Raw genomic sequence first — 13,898 nt, 5'->3', positions numbered from 1 at the left:
TAGTTTTTGCCGGGCTTGTTGGACAAGGGGCATGTGCCCTGTGTCCCACGTATTTCTGAGGTAGGACCATCCTGACCCTCTCGCCCTTAGGCAGCCTGCACATGCACACTTGCAAAAGCTTTTGGGAGGGATCTAGGAGCAGGAAAAGCAAGACCGGCTACTGATCACAAATGCTAGGAGCTGCAATTAGGGCAAGGGCGAAAGGAGGCAGTGCACTATTTCAGTGCTAAGGCTGCTATGATGTAAAACCACAAGGGGTAGATCCTGTAGAGGAAATGACACTCCCAGCAGCACCATCTGTTCCTCTTTGTGTCTGGCATGATCTATATTTTTAACCTCGGGTTAAAATAAGGTCCACCAGTGAGAGCCTGTAAGAGCTGTTCTAAAGAGCATTCTTCCTCAGACTCATGTTAAACCACACTCAGCCCCTTTCCCTGCCCACTCAAGGGCTGGCTCTCTATTCAGCAAGCACTCCACTCTCCAGCCTAGCAGCAGCCTCCAAGCAGGTGCACAGAACCCTCGCAGGGAATTTTTCATAAGCAAAGGAAAAATTTCTGAGAATTATAAATTATACTGATAAGGAAGACTCTGTAGGGTTCATGGTAACATCCTTTCCAAAAGACACAATGACACTGAGGCTTCCTGCTGAACCTCCCCCCCCCCTTTCCTTAAGTAGCGATACATGCATACCGAATTTAGGCTCTATTGTCAACTCTCACAATAGTTCAGTTCTACACCAAAGCTTTGGAAACAATGCTACCGGAGAATTCAAACTTCATAAATATATATGTATACAGTATATATACATACGTGTGTGTGTGTGTGTGTGTATATATGTACCTGTGTACATATGTATATAGATACAGATATATGTAGCACTTTTTCTTAATTCAAGGCAATATCTTCAATACACTAGAACCAAGAGATTTTGCTATGCTATTCTTGCCTAAACAAACTATATAACCAAGTAAAATGTTAATCCCAACGCAGAAATATGGATGCAGTTCTTAAAATACCTCCCTGGGAAATGAAAACATATGTCTACACAAAACCCATGAGTTCGTAGCAACATTATTCATAATAACCAAAAACCAGAATCAACCCAAATGTTCATCAGTTGATGAACAGATAAACAAAATATGGTATGTCTATACAACAGATTATTCAGCAATAATGAAGTACTTATATACGCTGCAACATGGATAAACCTCCACAACATTATGCTAAATTAAAGAAGCCAATCACTGAAGACAGCATATTGTAGGACTCCATTCAGAGGAAATCTCCAAATAGGTAAACCATAGAAGAGAGAGAGGGGATTAGCAGTGCCCCTGGGCTAGGGGGGGTTGGAGAGGAATAGGGAGTGACTATTAGTGGCAGGGAACATGATAATGTTCCCAAACTAGATTAGATCAGATCATAGTGATGGTTGGACAACACTGTAAATATACTAAAATCCATTGAATTGTACACATTTTCTTCCAGCCATGCCCAAGGCATGTGGAAGTTCCCAGGCCAGGGATGGAACCCTTGCCACTGCAACAACCCAAGCCCCTGCAGCAATGATGCCAGATCCTTAACCTGCTGTACCACATGGGAATGCCAAATTGTACACTTTAAATGGATCATCTTTTTGATATATAAATTATGTCTCAATAAAGCTGTTTTTTAAAAACGTCATATGATAAAATAAAATCACCCCTCTAAAAAAAAAAAAATCTTCTTGAGCAAACTTAGAAGTAATATAGATGCAAAAAAATAATCATCATCATCATCATCATCATCATCATCATCATCATCTAGATGCATGAGAGAGGGTATTTAAATTACATCTGACCTACTTGATGGGATATTATAAAGCCACCAGAAATAATTCTAAAAACTATGTGTCAGCACAGGAAAATGTTTATGCTATAATGTTACATCCAAAAAAAAAAAAAATACAAAGTTGAATGTACAGGGACTACCAACTAAAAGAAAAAGTAGAATACTTTTTTGTGTTAGGATGGTAGAATCATATTAATTTCCCCTCCTCTATTTTCCAAGCTTTCCGTAATCTTGTCCCAGTACACTGACCAAAAAAAAAACAAAAAAACAAAAAACAACCCTCTCGGTTTGCCTGGACTACAACTTAAAATGCAAAATAAGCAAAACCACCTTGTTCTCTTTTTCAAGTTCCCTTTTTTAAACCTCTGTCCACTTACTGTATTGAGATCAACTGAGAACAGCCCAAAGAAGGAAGAAGAGGATAAATACTCCTCCTCTCCCATTCCCATAAGCCAGTTTCATTTTCCCGGCTTTGTCAGAAGCCCAAGCCTCGTCTAGCCAAACATTCAGCCAGGGGAGTCTACACACGAGCAATTCACACCCTCAAACCTCTGTGGGTGAAGGCATGTCACTGCCCGCAGGAAGTGGGATTTGGAAAGACAGGCCTTCACCCTCCTTGCGAAAGTTTAGAAAGAAAGGGGAGGCTGAGAAAAAGCCCCTATTGGTGAGGTTTTTGCATGCAATCTCCAACTACTGGACGAAAGGATCCTGAGTCATTTAATTTATCACCACAGAAGATCCTCTTCTGAGTAATAAAGAATTGTCAGTCAACACCTCTGCCGGCGGCAAACCCACTGAGAACCTACTGCTATTATCAGGAATCCCAGGCTAACTTCCCCCAAATCAAGCAATGGGGCTCTGCCAAAAAAAAGAAAAAAGAAAAAATTAATAAATAATACCTGGATACGTGTGTGGGAGGAGGGAGTCCACTGAAAGGCCCGATGCTATCAGGTAATTTTAAAGATCTGCTAACACTGTCGACAGTAACAGAGAACTGCATCTGTTTCTGCTTGAGAAAAATGCTTCAACAATATCCTGTTTCTGGAGTGCTGCACGAATTCTTGGCCTGCAGTTTCAGATGCTTCAAGGGTGGCTATTTTCCTTTTTTGAGACTGAGGAGCCAGGGAGAATACAGCAGAGGCAACACCCGCCTGTCTGTGAGACCCATTCAGTCCTCACTAGAGGCGCTGCATTCTCTGCTGCTGCTGCTGCTGCTGCACTGGTACCTTCACAGACACTGGCTGTCCCCCAGCCCGGGCCGCAGCACAGGTGGCCTTTCACAGCTGAAGTGACACAGCTGCACACCACTGTGAGGGCTGCCCACAGAGTGGAGCCTTGCACACTCAGGTAAGAACCAGAGGATGACAGATCAAGTAGAGAACTCCCGCTGGTGTCCAGGCCAAAGGACTCACCGGGAAAGAAAAAAGGCCACCATCACAGACACAGGTGAGCGCCTGCAAAAGGCAACACCCACAGGTGCCTGACAGGCTCTGCCACTAAAACCTAACTCTTGTAAAAGGTGCCCCGTTCCCCAGCACCTCTACTTTTTCAGATAAAGGATTTACACAGAGACATTGGAATGTTCAGCCATCTAAGGGAACAATGGCTGCTGCCTTGACTCCGAGCCAGGGTGGGAGTGAACAGATCCTGATGCTCAAGGACGGTCACCCCCACGCCATCCTGAACCTGCTTCTTTGGTCTCAGATCCACAGCTGTGAGCCGCTTCAAATACCCGTCCCAATCCCCCCCACCCCACCCCGGCCCCAGCCTCAAGCTGCACCCTCATTCTCACGCACAGGGAAACGGCTCTACCACATCACAGGCATTATTTCTCACTGCTCTAGTTTTCAAGTTTCCTGCATTGTGGCAACATAACTTCAGAGGATTAATTTTTTAAAAACCTACCATTAAGTGAAATCTTACCATAGTGGGATATGTGGGCGGCCCCAAGACTGAAGCCATCTTGAGGAGAAAGCAGGGGAAAGAGTCTCAATTATCACAAAATTACCCCCGTGCTTGCCCTTCACCCAAATGCCCTAATCCTCAATCCTCAAGTCTGCACCACTGCAATATCTGCTTTCAAAGTTTACAAAAGACAAGACCAAAAACAGCACTGGGCTTCGTCCTCTCCTTATTCCTTCTCACCTCTCTCCTACTGCTTGAAGGAAAGCCCATTATACAAACCTTCCCTCCCCTCCAGGCAGACAGAAGAGGGAAAATGAAGCCTGCTTGCCAGCTTTCGCTAGGGGATCACATGTCAATGCAGGGGCTCAGTAAAATGCTTCGTGCATGGCAATTACACAACTGGGCCTAGGGGGTCTGCAGATCAGACCTCCAAGTGGGCATTTCAGGCCCAAAAGCAGGCATCACGTCCCTGCTGCTGCTTCTCCGTGAATCGTCCCTTGAGAAAAAGGGAATCAGAGGGAAAGACAAACGCATGTGCCATCTGGCCTTCCTCCTTTGCCTGCAAGCAGCCCCACTAAAGACATGCTCCCCAGGTCACTTGTTTCGGAACAGAAATGAGGAAGATTATGTGACTCACTAAGTTTCAAAAAGATATTATAATTCTCTGAGCCCACAGACGGATGCCAGTAGTCACCTGGTGTTAGAAGAACTAAGCATATAGAAAAAGAGTACAAAGAAAGATTTAAAACATAAGGCAAGTTTTTTTTCTGGAGGATGGAAAAGCATGGGGGGAGTGCAACCATGATGAGTAGCCATAAACCTGAAATTAGTTCTCACTTTGAAGAAGCCAAGCGAATCTTTCCCTTTGGAGGGTGCATACATGTGTATGTGTAGGGGGGGTGGGGGGAGCTCTAGGAATTGCTGCCCCGGCAATGGCAAGGGAGGAAATCCCCTGCCAGGAGCTGCACTATTACATAAGAGCACAAGTTCAATCACCACATGATGGAGCCCTGCCAGGAAACAAAAAAGTGCTGAGGTCTCTTCATCTGCCAGCCTGCATCTGTAACACCTCATTCTACCTTTCCTCCTCTTCTTTCTATCCACCCAAATGCTGGGCTTTGAGAAAGCAAGCCTCAGCAAATAAATTTCACAATGGGTTTGCTCTCAGGGTTTAAACACCGAAAGGCAGAGGGGAGGTGGGTCCTACTCTGAGCACCCAGGGACCTGTCTCTGTCTAGCTGTAGGTGAGGTTTTGTTTCATATGCCATGTCTACAATGGTATCAGAAAAGCCACCCTGGAGCCTCCCTATAGACAGGAAGTTCTACTTATCAGGCCTCGTACCAGTATTGTCCTCTCTTTCACACACTGGGCAGAATGTCCTTAAGTAGCAAATGGCCACCAAGGAAAACTAACAACATAAGCCAAAATAAATTGACTTAAAGACTGTGAACGCCATGAGGATATGGCTGGGTTCTGTCTTATTCATCACAGTAACCCCAATACCTAGCCCAGTGCCTGGCACAATTTCTGCATCACATATACTTATAAATACTGAATAAAAGAATGAATGAACATACGAATATTGTGCAAACATATCATAAATGTGTACCTTGGAGAAAGAGATAAGGATACACACGATCCGAGAAATGGCCTGAGGAAGTAGTGCTTTGGAAAGACTTTAGAGACTCCAGTTTCAGAGTTTCCGACATGGCTCAGTGGTTAACAAATCCAACTAGGAACCATGGGGTTGCGGGTTCGGTCCCTGGCTTTGCTTAGTGGGTTAAGGATCTGGCGTTGCCATAAGCTGTGGTGTGGGTCGCAGACGCAGCTCAGATCCGGTGTGGCTGTGGCGTAGGCTCCTATGTAAACCTCCATATGCCGTGGGAGTGGCCCAAGAAATGGCAAAAAGACATTTAAAAAAAAAAAAAAAGACTCCAGTTTCAATTTGACCAAATGGTAAGCAAACTAGAAATTAAGAGTATAATCTAGTAGTTGAGAGTGTGCGCTCTACCAGGAGCTACATTTGTGACCTTGGGTGAGTTATTCGCTTCGGCTTTGGGAATAAAGACAAAATCTACCAAAAAAGCTTGTTGTTTATTAAATAAAATCAAGAAAATTCTTGGCTCAAAGCTCAGTTCACAGTAAGTCCTCAAGAGCTTTTCCTTGTTATTGCTAATATTTTTATCTTGTTAAATAACCTCCTTACTGAGGAGCAGGCAGACAACCCTCCCCTCCAACTCTGTGAAAATTTTCATTTCTGGTTGAATATGCATCTGGCTAAAAATGAACAGCCCAGAAAACTCAAAACTCAATGCCAAGCACATGTCTCTACTAGCCTCCACTAGATATGACAACTTGGGTGTAGAATTCCCAAAACAAAAAAGGTGTATGCATTCACATCATTTACACATATATTTTAAATGACAGCGATGAAAAGAACAAGAAGTGCATTAACCAGTGTAAAGGATGGAAAGCAGAAACTGGCACAACACTGTAAGTCAACTATAATTTAAAAAATTTTTTAAATTAAAAAAGAACTTATTCATAAAACAGAAACCAACTCTTAGATTTCAAAAGAACCGATGAGCTAGGACCAGCCTCCCCTCCAACTCACAGATTTCAAAATCAAACTTACGGTCACAAAGGGGAAACCATGGCGGGGGAGGATAAATTAGGAGGATGGGGTTAACACATACACACTACTGTATATAAAATAGATAACCAAGGACCTACTGTATAGTGCAGGGAAATCTACTCAACATTCTGTAATAACCTATACGGAAAAAAAAATGGATACACATTTATGTATAAGTGATTCACTTTGCTGTACACCTGAAACTAATACAAATTTTAAGTCAACTATATTACAATAAAATTTGAGGAAAACAAGAGAAATGAAAAGGGACAAAAGGCACACTCACCACCTCAGCAGACCTAGAAAGGCAGTGAAGACCTACAGTTTAATTGAACTGGGTAGTTTTACTGGACCTCTCTACAGAGCACACACAAGCACAGTTAGCAGGAGCAAAAGAACCCAGGAAGCTGTCTGCCACCGAGGGGGCATTCTATGGGAACAGCAGCATCAGGCCTCTTTGCCAAGCTGTGAACTTCCCTGGAACCAGCCAAAGAGTTGTTTCTGATGCCTCTATTCTCCCAGGTCTTAGAGTCCCCAAAACCACTTCCCCTTCCTGATCTCCTTACAGATAATTGTTCCCAATTCTGCAGCCCCACAGTCACAACCCCGTGGGAAGGTCAGACCTAAACCAGTATTTGGAGTCCCTAAAAGCCAGAAGTAAAATAGAAAGTCTACATACACAAACAGGAAGTGGTTTCGGTGTCTGTCAGCCCGGATAATAAGAAAAGTTTTTGAGATTAAAGACCAGAACAGGCACAGGGGCTCCAAAAAGCTCCGGGGCTTCCATACCCGGGCTCCAAGGTATCCTCGGTCCACCGTCGCTAAGCCGACCCTACCCGGAGCAGGACCCAAAGCTTTAGTTGGTCTGAGTGCAAAACAGTAACACTAATAGTAACAGCAAGACAGCCTCTGCCTATTTATCTACACTCCAGCGATCTGCAAAGCGTAGTCTCCGTCCTGAACTACCGACCATAGCAGGACCCCAGGAGCCGAGACCCCCGCCACCAAGTTCCCGGCCGCAAACCGGCCGCCCAGTCCTTCTCCAAGCCCGGCACAGCTCACCCCGCTGCCCTCTCAGTCCCGCGCCAGGCCGGCCCACGCCGGCACAGGCAGGGCTCGCCGCCGGGCGTCGAGGTGACAGCGAGGCCGGCGCGGGGAGTGCGGAGAGCAGCGGACGTTGGGTGGCCGGCCCCAGCTCCCCAGCATCCCTCCCGGGCGGTGCGCGCTGGCCCTGCGCCCCTGACAGCCAGCCAGCGGTCCAGTGACACAATGCCGGCCCCCGCCGCCCCTCGGCCGCGGTGACAACTCACCCGGGGAACGGCGTGGCGACCTCCGGGATGGGGGCGCTCGCACCTTCCACCGCGCAAGGATCAGCTCCGCTGCCTGCGCGCACCCGCAGCCCTCTAGGGTCTGGGCGAGACCCCGCGTACCCTGGTCTGGCTGGCGCCGGGCGGCGCTGCAAAACGAGGAAGCGGGAGTCGGGAAACAGGCTGTCGCCGGCTTAGGAGAATGGAACGCGGCGGCGGCAGCGGCGGCGGCGGCAGCAGTTTCCGCGTCACTGGCCCAGCTGTACCGCGCGGGCGGGGGAGGCCCGTGGAGGGGGAGGGGAAGGGGCGGGCAATGGGCGGGGCCAGGCGCGCACGCAACAAGCGCCGGCGTCGCGCCGCCGCGACCGCCCGGCTGGGAGGATCGGCCGGTCGATGGCTGCCAGCACGCACGCGCCGCCCGCCGGCCCGCACGCCCCGAGGCGGGTGAGACGGGGAGTGGGGCGGGCTCGTCTTAAAGGGACAGTGTCGCGCCGACTTCGCTCTTGTGGACCAGTTGATGGTACAGACTCAGACTGCGGTGCCTTTGCGGTGCGCTCTCCATCTCTTTTACAATTAGTAGTAGTATCGTTATTTGGATTTTTAGGATATTATTTGTATTATTGGATTACTATTATTTGCAAAAATTGGTTTGCTTTCCCTTTGACAAGGCTTTCATTCATGCTGCCTTCTTAGCTCCTGAATCGCTCTCCAGGCCTGTCGCTAGGGCAGGTCGTTATCTTCCTATTAAGCAGTACTTCTCAAACTGTGGTGCAACTGCCTACCTCAAACTGCCCCTAAGTTGGGGGTGTAAAAATGCAGATTCGCGGTCCCACATCCAGCCATTCTGATTCAAAAAACTACGATTGGACTCTGGAATCTTTATTTTAACAAGCATTCCTAAGTGATTCCTCAGCGTACTAAAAAGCACGCAACAGATCTCAAGGTTCAGAAAACCGAAGTTCAGAGTGAAGACTGGCAGAGTTGGAGCTAGAACCCGCCACATTCCTAATTTTATTTCCCATTCTGAGCCTTGTCTCCTGGGGCAATTTTCCAACATTATACTATGCCAACCGTTGTGTACTTTATAGAAACAGCATCTATTGGTGATCCCACTGGGGGCCTAGGAGATAAATCCTCTGGAAGTATTTACAGGACTTGTGACCCCTTGATGACAATGGTTATGACTTTTTATTTTTTGCTCCAGGCCCTTGAACAGTGCCTGGTCTCGGAGGTGCTCAATGAATGTGGAAACTTTCCTACTTGAGAATCAGTACCAGAGACTTCAGCCTATGCTGCAGCTTGGGTCTCAGATGCCCATTGGAGGAGGACACACCCTCTCTGGGCCTCTCACCTAGCCTAGTTCTAGTAGGTTCTCTAGAAAAGTGCTGTGAATGATCAGGTCTCATTTTCAAAAAAGTGCAAAAACAAAGCAAGCAGAGTGCAGCCCCCACCCCATCATGCCCACATACGCATCCTCCAGAGAACACTTCCAACCTGGGCCCCACAAACCTACGGCTGTTGCTTCCTTTTCTATAAGCCTGTCCTTGCTCTGCCTCCTTTCCTCCTTGAGTTCTGTTAAGAAGAAAACCCACAGGCCCAAAATGGTGTCACTTGTGCTAAAGCCCATGATACCAAACCTAGATTTAATACCTAACCTAATTGCAGTTTCAGCCTTCACCATAAATGTAATCTTAACCAGTTTCGAATTCTCTGGCCAGCACCAATGAGATGCTGTCACATAGTAATCTGTCACATGGACCCTCACCATTCCCCAGAGGAAGAAGAGGCAATCTGCATGATAAAACCCTTGCCAGTTTTCTCCCTCCAAAAAAGATGTTAGGGCATAAAAAAATAATTTTTATTTTCTTTTACTAATAGCTCCCTTGCCCTATTCTTCCTATAAAACCCTTCCATTTTGTACAACCCCTCTGAGTGCCCTTCTAGTTGCTAGACAGAAGGTCTCTGATTTCTGAATCATTGAATAAAACCAATTAGATCTTCAGATTTACTTGGTTGAATTTTGGAGGGTCTTCTTTCATCTTTTTTTAATTACTTTTTTTTTAAATTGAAGAATAGTTGATTAACAATGTTGTGCCAAATTTTAATATTTCCTAGGTCCAGACTCACTGGAGAAGATGGACACGCTCCCTTCCTACTCATCTCTCCCACTACGGGGGCCATAGCACGCAGATCACCAAGAAGGTTAAAAGCAAATAATAGATCTTCTGGGATCTGCAACAGAGTTCAGCCACAGGCAGACCCCAGGCCTCTGAAAGCAGCAAGGTGGAGAGGAAGCAAGGGAAGGGGTAGGGAGGAATTAGAGAAGACCGAGGAGGGGAGAAGAAAAGGACAAGCAGAATGTCCTGGCAAGCAGCTTGGCATAAGAGAAGATGGAGTGGGCCAGACCTTGGAGCCCCTAGTTTTGCACTGCAGTCAGTTTGACCACTAATAACCACTGACTGGTGACCTCATGCAAGACCCTCCACCTCTCACATTGTAACATGGCTTTTGAGACCCTTCGCAAACTGTTACTATCTAAAAATCCTCCCTGGACCTCCCAGTGTCCACAGAACAAAATTAAACTTAGAGCATGTCGTGGACTGTGTCCAGGGTGCACTGCAACCTGGCCCAGGTCCTCTCCCTCCCTCCGCACATCCCATGCTCCAGCCTGCACGCCTCTAGCAAGCCACTTCCCCTCACATCTCAGAGCCCTGGCCCAGGCTGTTTCCTCCGCCTGGGATGCCCTCCCCACTTAACCCTTTGCAACTTTTCCAGAGCTGCCTATCTACCCTTGTGTGGTGTTTTGGAAGAACCTCAGTTTCGCATCTATTTCCATCTGCCTTATACGGCCAGGGTCTCTTTCCTCCCTTTGTAAACACTGGCTCCCAGCCTCTTCTGGCCCCCCCACTCTCCTTCCTGCCTCAGGCTCCACTGGCCTCCTCTATAGAGCTGAGCAGAAGCCCCTGTTACATTTTGCCAGTGGGCTTTGCTCATCTCCCCTGAAAATCAAAGTGGGGGGTGGTATTCCCTAGCAGAGGTTAAATATTTCCATGCCAGTAAAAAGATAATTCCAAAGATGAACTGGAAGAGTAATTTAGATTTGGAGAGTCCCAAGTGGGAGGAACCATTGATTTTTTTAAATTAAAAAATTGTTTTCAAATTTTTTAGTATTTTGGAAAATTCAACTGTTTTACTGAAATACAATTCACACACCGTATTATTCATAATTTAAATGTATAATTGTATATTTAAAGTATACAATTCAATAGCTTTTTAGTATATTTACAGAGTTGTGCAATCATTACCACAATCTATTTTATTTTATTTTATTTCATTATTATTTTGTCTTTTTGTCTTTTTAGGGCCACACTCACGGCATATGGAGATTCCCAGGCTAGGCGTCAAATCGGAGCTGTAGCCGCCAGCCTATGCCGAAGCCACAGCAACGGCAGATCTGCGGAATCTGCAAGCTACACCACAGCTCACGGCAACGCCGGATCCTTAACACACTTATCAAGGCCAGGGATCAAACCTGCACCCTCATGGTTCCTAGTCGAATTCATTTCCGCTGCGCCACACACTCCAGTTACCAAAATCAATTTTAGAACATTTTCTTGGTCTCCAAAAAACAAACTCTATACGCATTAACAATCATTCACCATTTCCTTTGCACCCCACCCCCTGCCCTAGGCAACCAGTAATCTACATTCAGTTTCCATTGATGTGCTTTTTCCAGACATTTCATGTACAGAATCCTACAATATATGGGCTTCATTATTGATTTTTTGTGTATTTCTTACCCCAACATAATGAATCTTAAAGCTAATTTTTTTTTTTTTTTGCTTTTTAGGGCCGCACCTGCAGCATATAGAGGTTCCCAAGCAAGGGGTCGAATCAGAGCTACAGCTGCCAGCCTACAGGCAGGATCCAAGCAGTGACTGCAACCTACACTACAGCTCACGGCAACGCCAGATGCTTAACCCACTGAGCGAGGCCAGGGACTGACCCCGCAACTCCATGGTTCCTAATCGGATTAATTTCTGCTGTGCCGAGATAGAACTCCTTAAAGCTAATTTTTAAATTTTCACTTATTTAACCCCCTGCCTTAAATCAAGAGGACTTACAGTGGCTTTTCAAGCTAATATTTCTGGGTCCTTCCAGATTTCTAGTACAAATCTTAATACTCTGGAAAATGGCTTGGTGGTTAGATGCAGGCTAATGGCGAGTAGAGTAATCAGTCAGCCCAGTTTGTTTTAAATCCAAGGCCTTGGGCTTCCAGAGCTAAAACCAGTACAGTCCTGGGCAAACCAGGACAACCTGGTCACCCCCGTGGAATGAGTCAGAGGGCATGGTATTCCTTCTCTTTCTTCCAGGAATCTAGGAGCGTGTGCCTCTACCACTTAGAGGGCAGGAAAGAGGAGCATGGCTCCATGAAAGTGAAGGTCAGAAGAGGTTCAAACTTAGTACCACTGACCCTTGAACAGGGCGGGGGTAGGGACCCCCACCCTCTTGGCAGTCAGAAATCCACATATAACTTATAGTCAACCCACCTTATATGGGGTTCCTCTGTGTCCACAGTTGAATCCACATCAAAGGGGGATGCTATAGTATTTAGTGAAAAATACCTGCATGTAAGTGGACCCAAGCAGTTCAAACCCATGTTGTTCAAGGGTCAACTCTACTTGACATCTCTGTTGCCATTGTTGTTACATATAACAGCAGGAACGATAGCTGATATTTATTGAGCACCTACTGGGTGCCAGGTACTTGGTAGGGACTTTATATGGGTAACCACTAATTTTGTTGTTGTAGTTGTTTATGTTTAATTTTATGGCTATGCCCATGGCATATAGAAGTTCCTGGGCCAGAGACTGAACCTGAGCCACAGCTGTGACCTACACCACAACTGCAGCAACACCAGATCCTGTAACTACTGTGCTGAGCTAGGAATTGAACCTATGCCCATGCCTCCACAGCAACCGGATTCTTAACCCACTGTTCCACAGCAGGAATTCCATGTAACCATTAATTTTGACAACACCCCTGAGTTAAATATTTTCAACCCCATTTTACACATAAGGAAGCAGTCTCAGAGAAATGTTTGTTACATCAAATATCATATGCATGTTGCAAAACCAGAATTCATTCTTGTTTGTTCCAAAAGTCACACTTTTTCAAATAAATCATATGGCTTCTGCTCCCAATAAAAAGGACCCAAATGGTCCTTACATACTCTTGCTCTTTTTGAAAGCACTTTCTTGCACACCAGCTCATCTTCTGCATGACCTCCCCATAAAGTGACACATAATTATCATCCTCCAGTTTTACCTGTAAGGAAGTTGAGGCTCTGAGCAGACTTCTGGCTTGCCTAACCTGAGATGGGAGGTAGCATGGGGCTTCTTGTTTTGATTCCAGATTCCTTGGGCAGCCGTCAAAGCCCTGTGTAAGTAAACACGCAAACCCACTTGACCCCAGGGGAGATGGAGGTATTCAAGCCACGGGCACAACAGAGAGTTATTAGAATCCAAGAAGGGTGGGCCAGGCGGGACTGGGCCCGCAGAACCGAGGAGTGGTTCCCACCCCTGGGAAGGAGGCCCCTGAGCTGCTGTGCACAGAGTATGCACCGTGTATGTACCATGGCATCCATCCTCAAGTGTGTCAGGAACCTGCGAGAGGCAGGCGTGGCGTCCCAGTCCCTGTTGGCCACTGAACTCAAGGAGCTTTGCAGAGCTCAGAGCAGGGCTGCCCAGAGCAGCAACTATGATATCCTGCCCACTCCAGCCCTGAGCCCAACCCTGGCAAGTGTACTTCTGAGGCCACATGCCCCCGATGCTGCCCGGTCAGCTGGTGTGTAAGGGTGTGACCCAGCCCCTCTTGCTTTTCTGAATCACTGACAAGTCTCTAATGACATTTTTATCTCCAACACAGACCAGATAAGCAGGGCAAAAGTATCAGCCCCATTTTACACTCAAGATAAATCAAGGCAGCCAAGAGAGTTCAGATGGAAACTGCCCAGATCCCGCCTTCACAGGGGCCAGCCAGCCTGATTTCCTGCTTCTGCTCCCTGACCTTTGCCTGAGGGCTGGGCGCAGACTCTGAGAGGCAGCCAGCAGGGAAGGAGGAAGGCATGGGTGGCAGTGGTGGCCTGAGGCCCTTCTGGACACAACTTGCCCCCAACCGCCACTCTTGCTGCCCCCATCATTTGATGCCCATGCCCTTTCTT

At 46.7% G+C, this 13,898-nt stretch overlaps 1 protein-coding gene across 6 annotated transcripts in view; it reads right to left on the bottom strand.

The window, feature by feature from the left end:
* The window catches only part of SUSD6 (sushi domain containing 6), a 90,472-nt gene extending 82,505 nt beyond the window's left edge, over positions 1-7,967 (bottom strand). For 2 of the 6 annotated variants that reach the window (XM_084969580.1, XM_001926947.6), the window contains exon 1: positions 7,679-7,967. The gene's annotated coding sequence lies outside the window, so the exon portion shown is untranslated. Of the gene's footprint in view, positions 1-2,726; positions 3,310-7,430; positions 7,582-7,678 lie in introns of those variants that run through there. The other 4 variants (XM_084969581.1, XM_013978303.3, XM_084969584.1 and 1 more) reach the window with 3 other exon arrangements.
* Between the last annotated feature and the right edge of the window lie 5,931 nt (positions 7,968-13,898).

The sequence above is a fragment of the Sus scrofa genome, chromosome 7, assembly GCF_054392235.1.
Source record: "Sus scrofa isolate SSC_HxYL_T2T_F1_AM1 chromosome 7, Sscrofa_HxYL_maternal_Yorkshire_Landrace_v2.0, whole genome shotgun sequence".
NCBI classification, from domain to species: domain Eukaryota; kingdom Metazoa; phylum Chordata; class Mammalia; order Artiodactyla; family Suidae; genus Sus; species Sus scrofa.
Note: the sequence above shows the minus strand (reverse complement) of the source record. Positions and strands in the feature narration are given on the sequence as shown.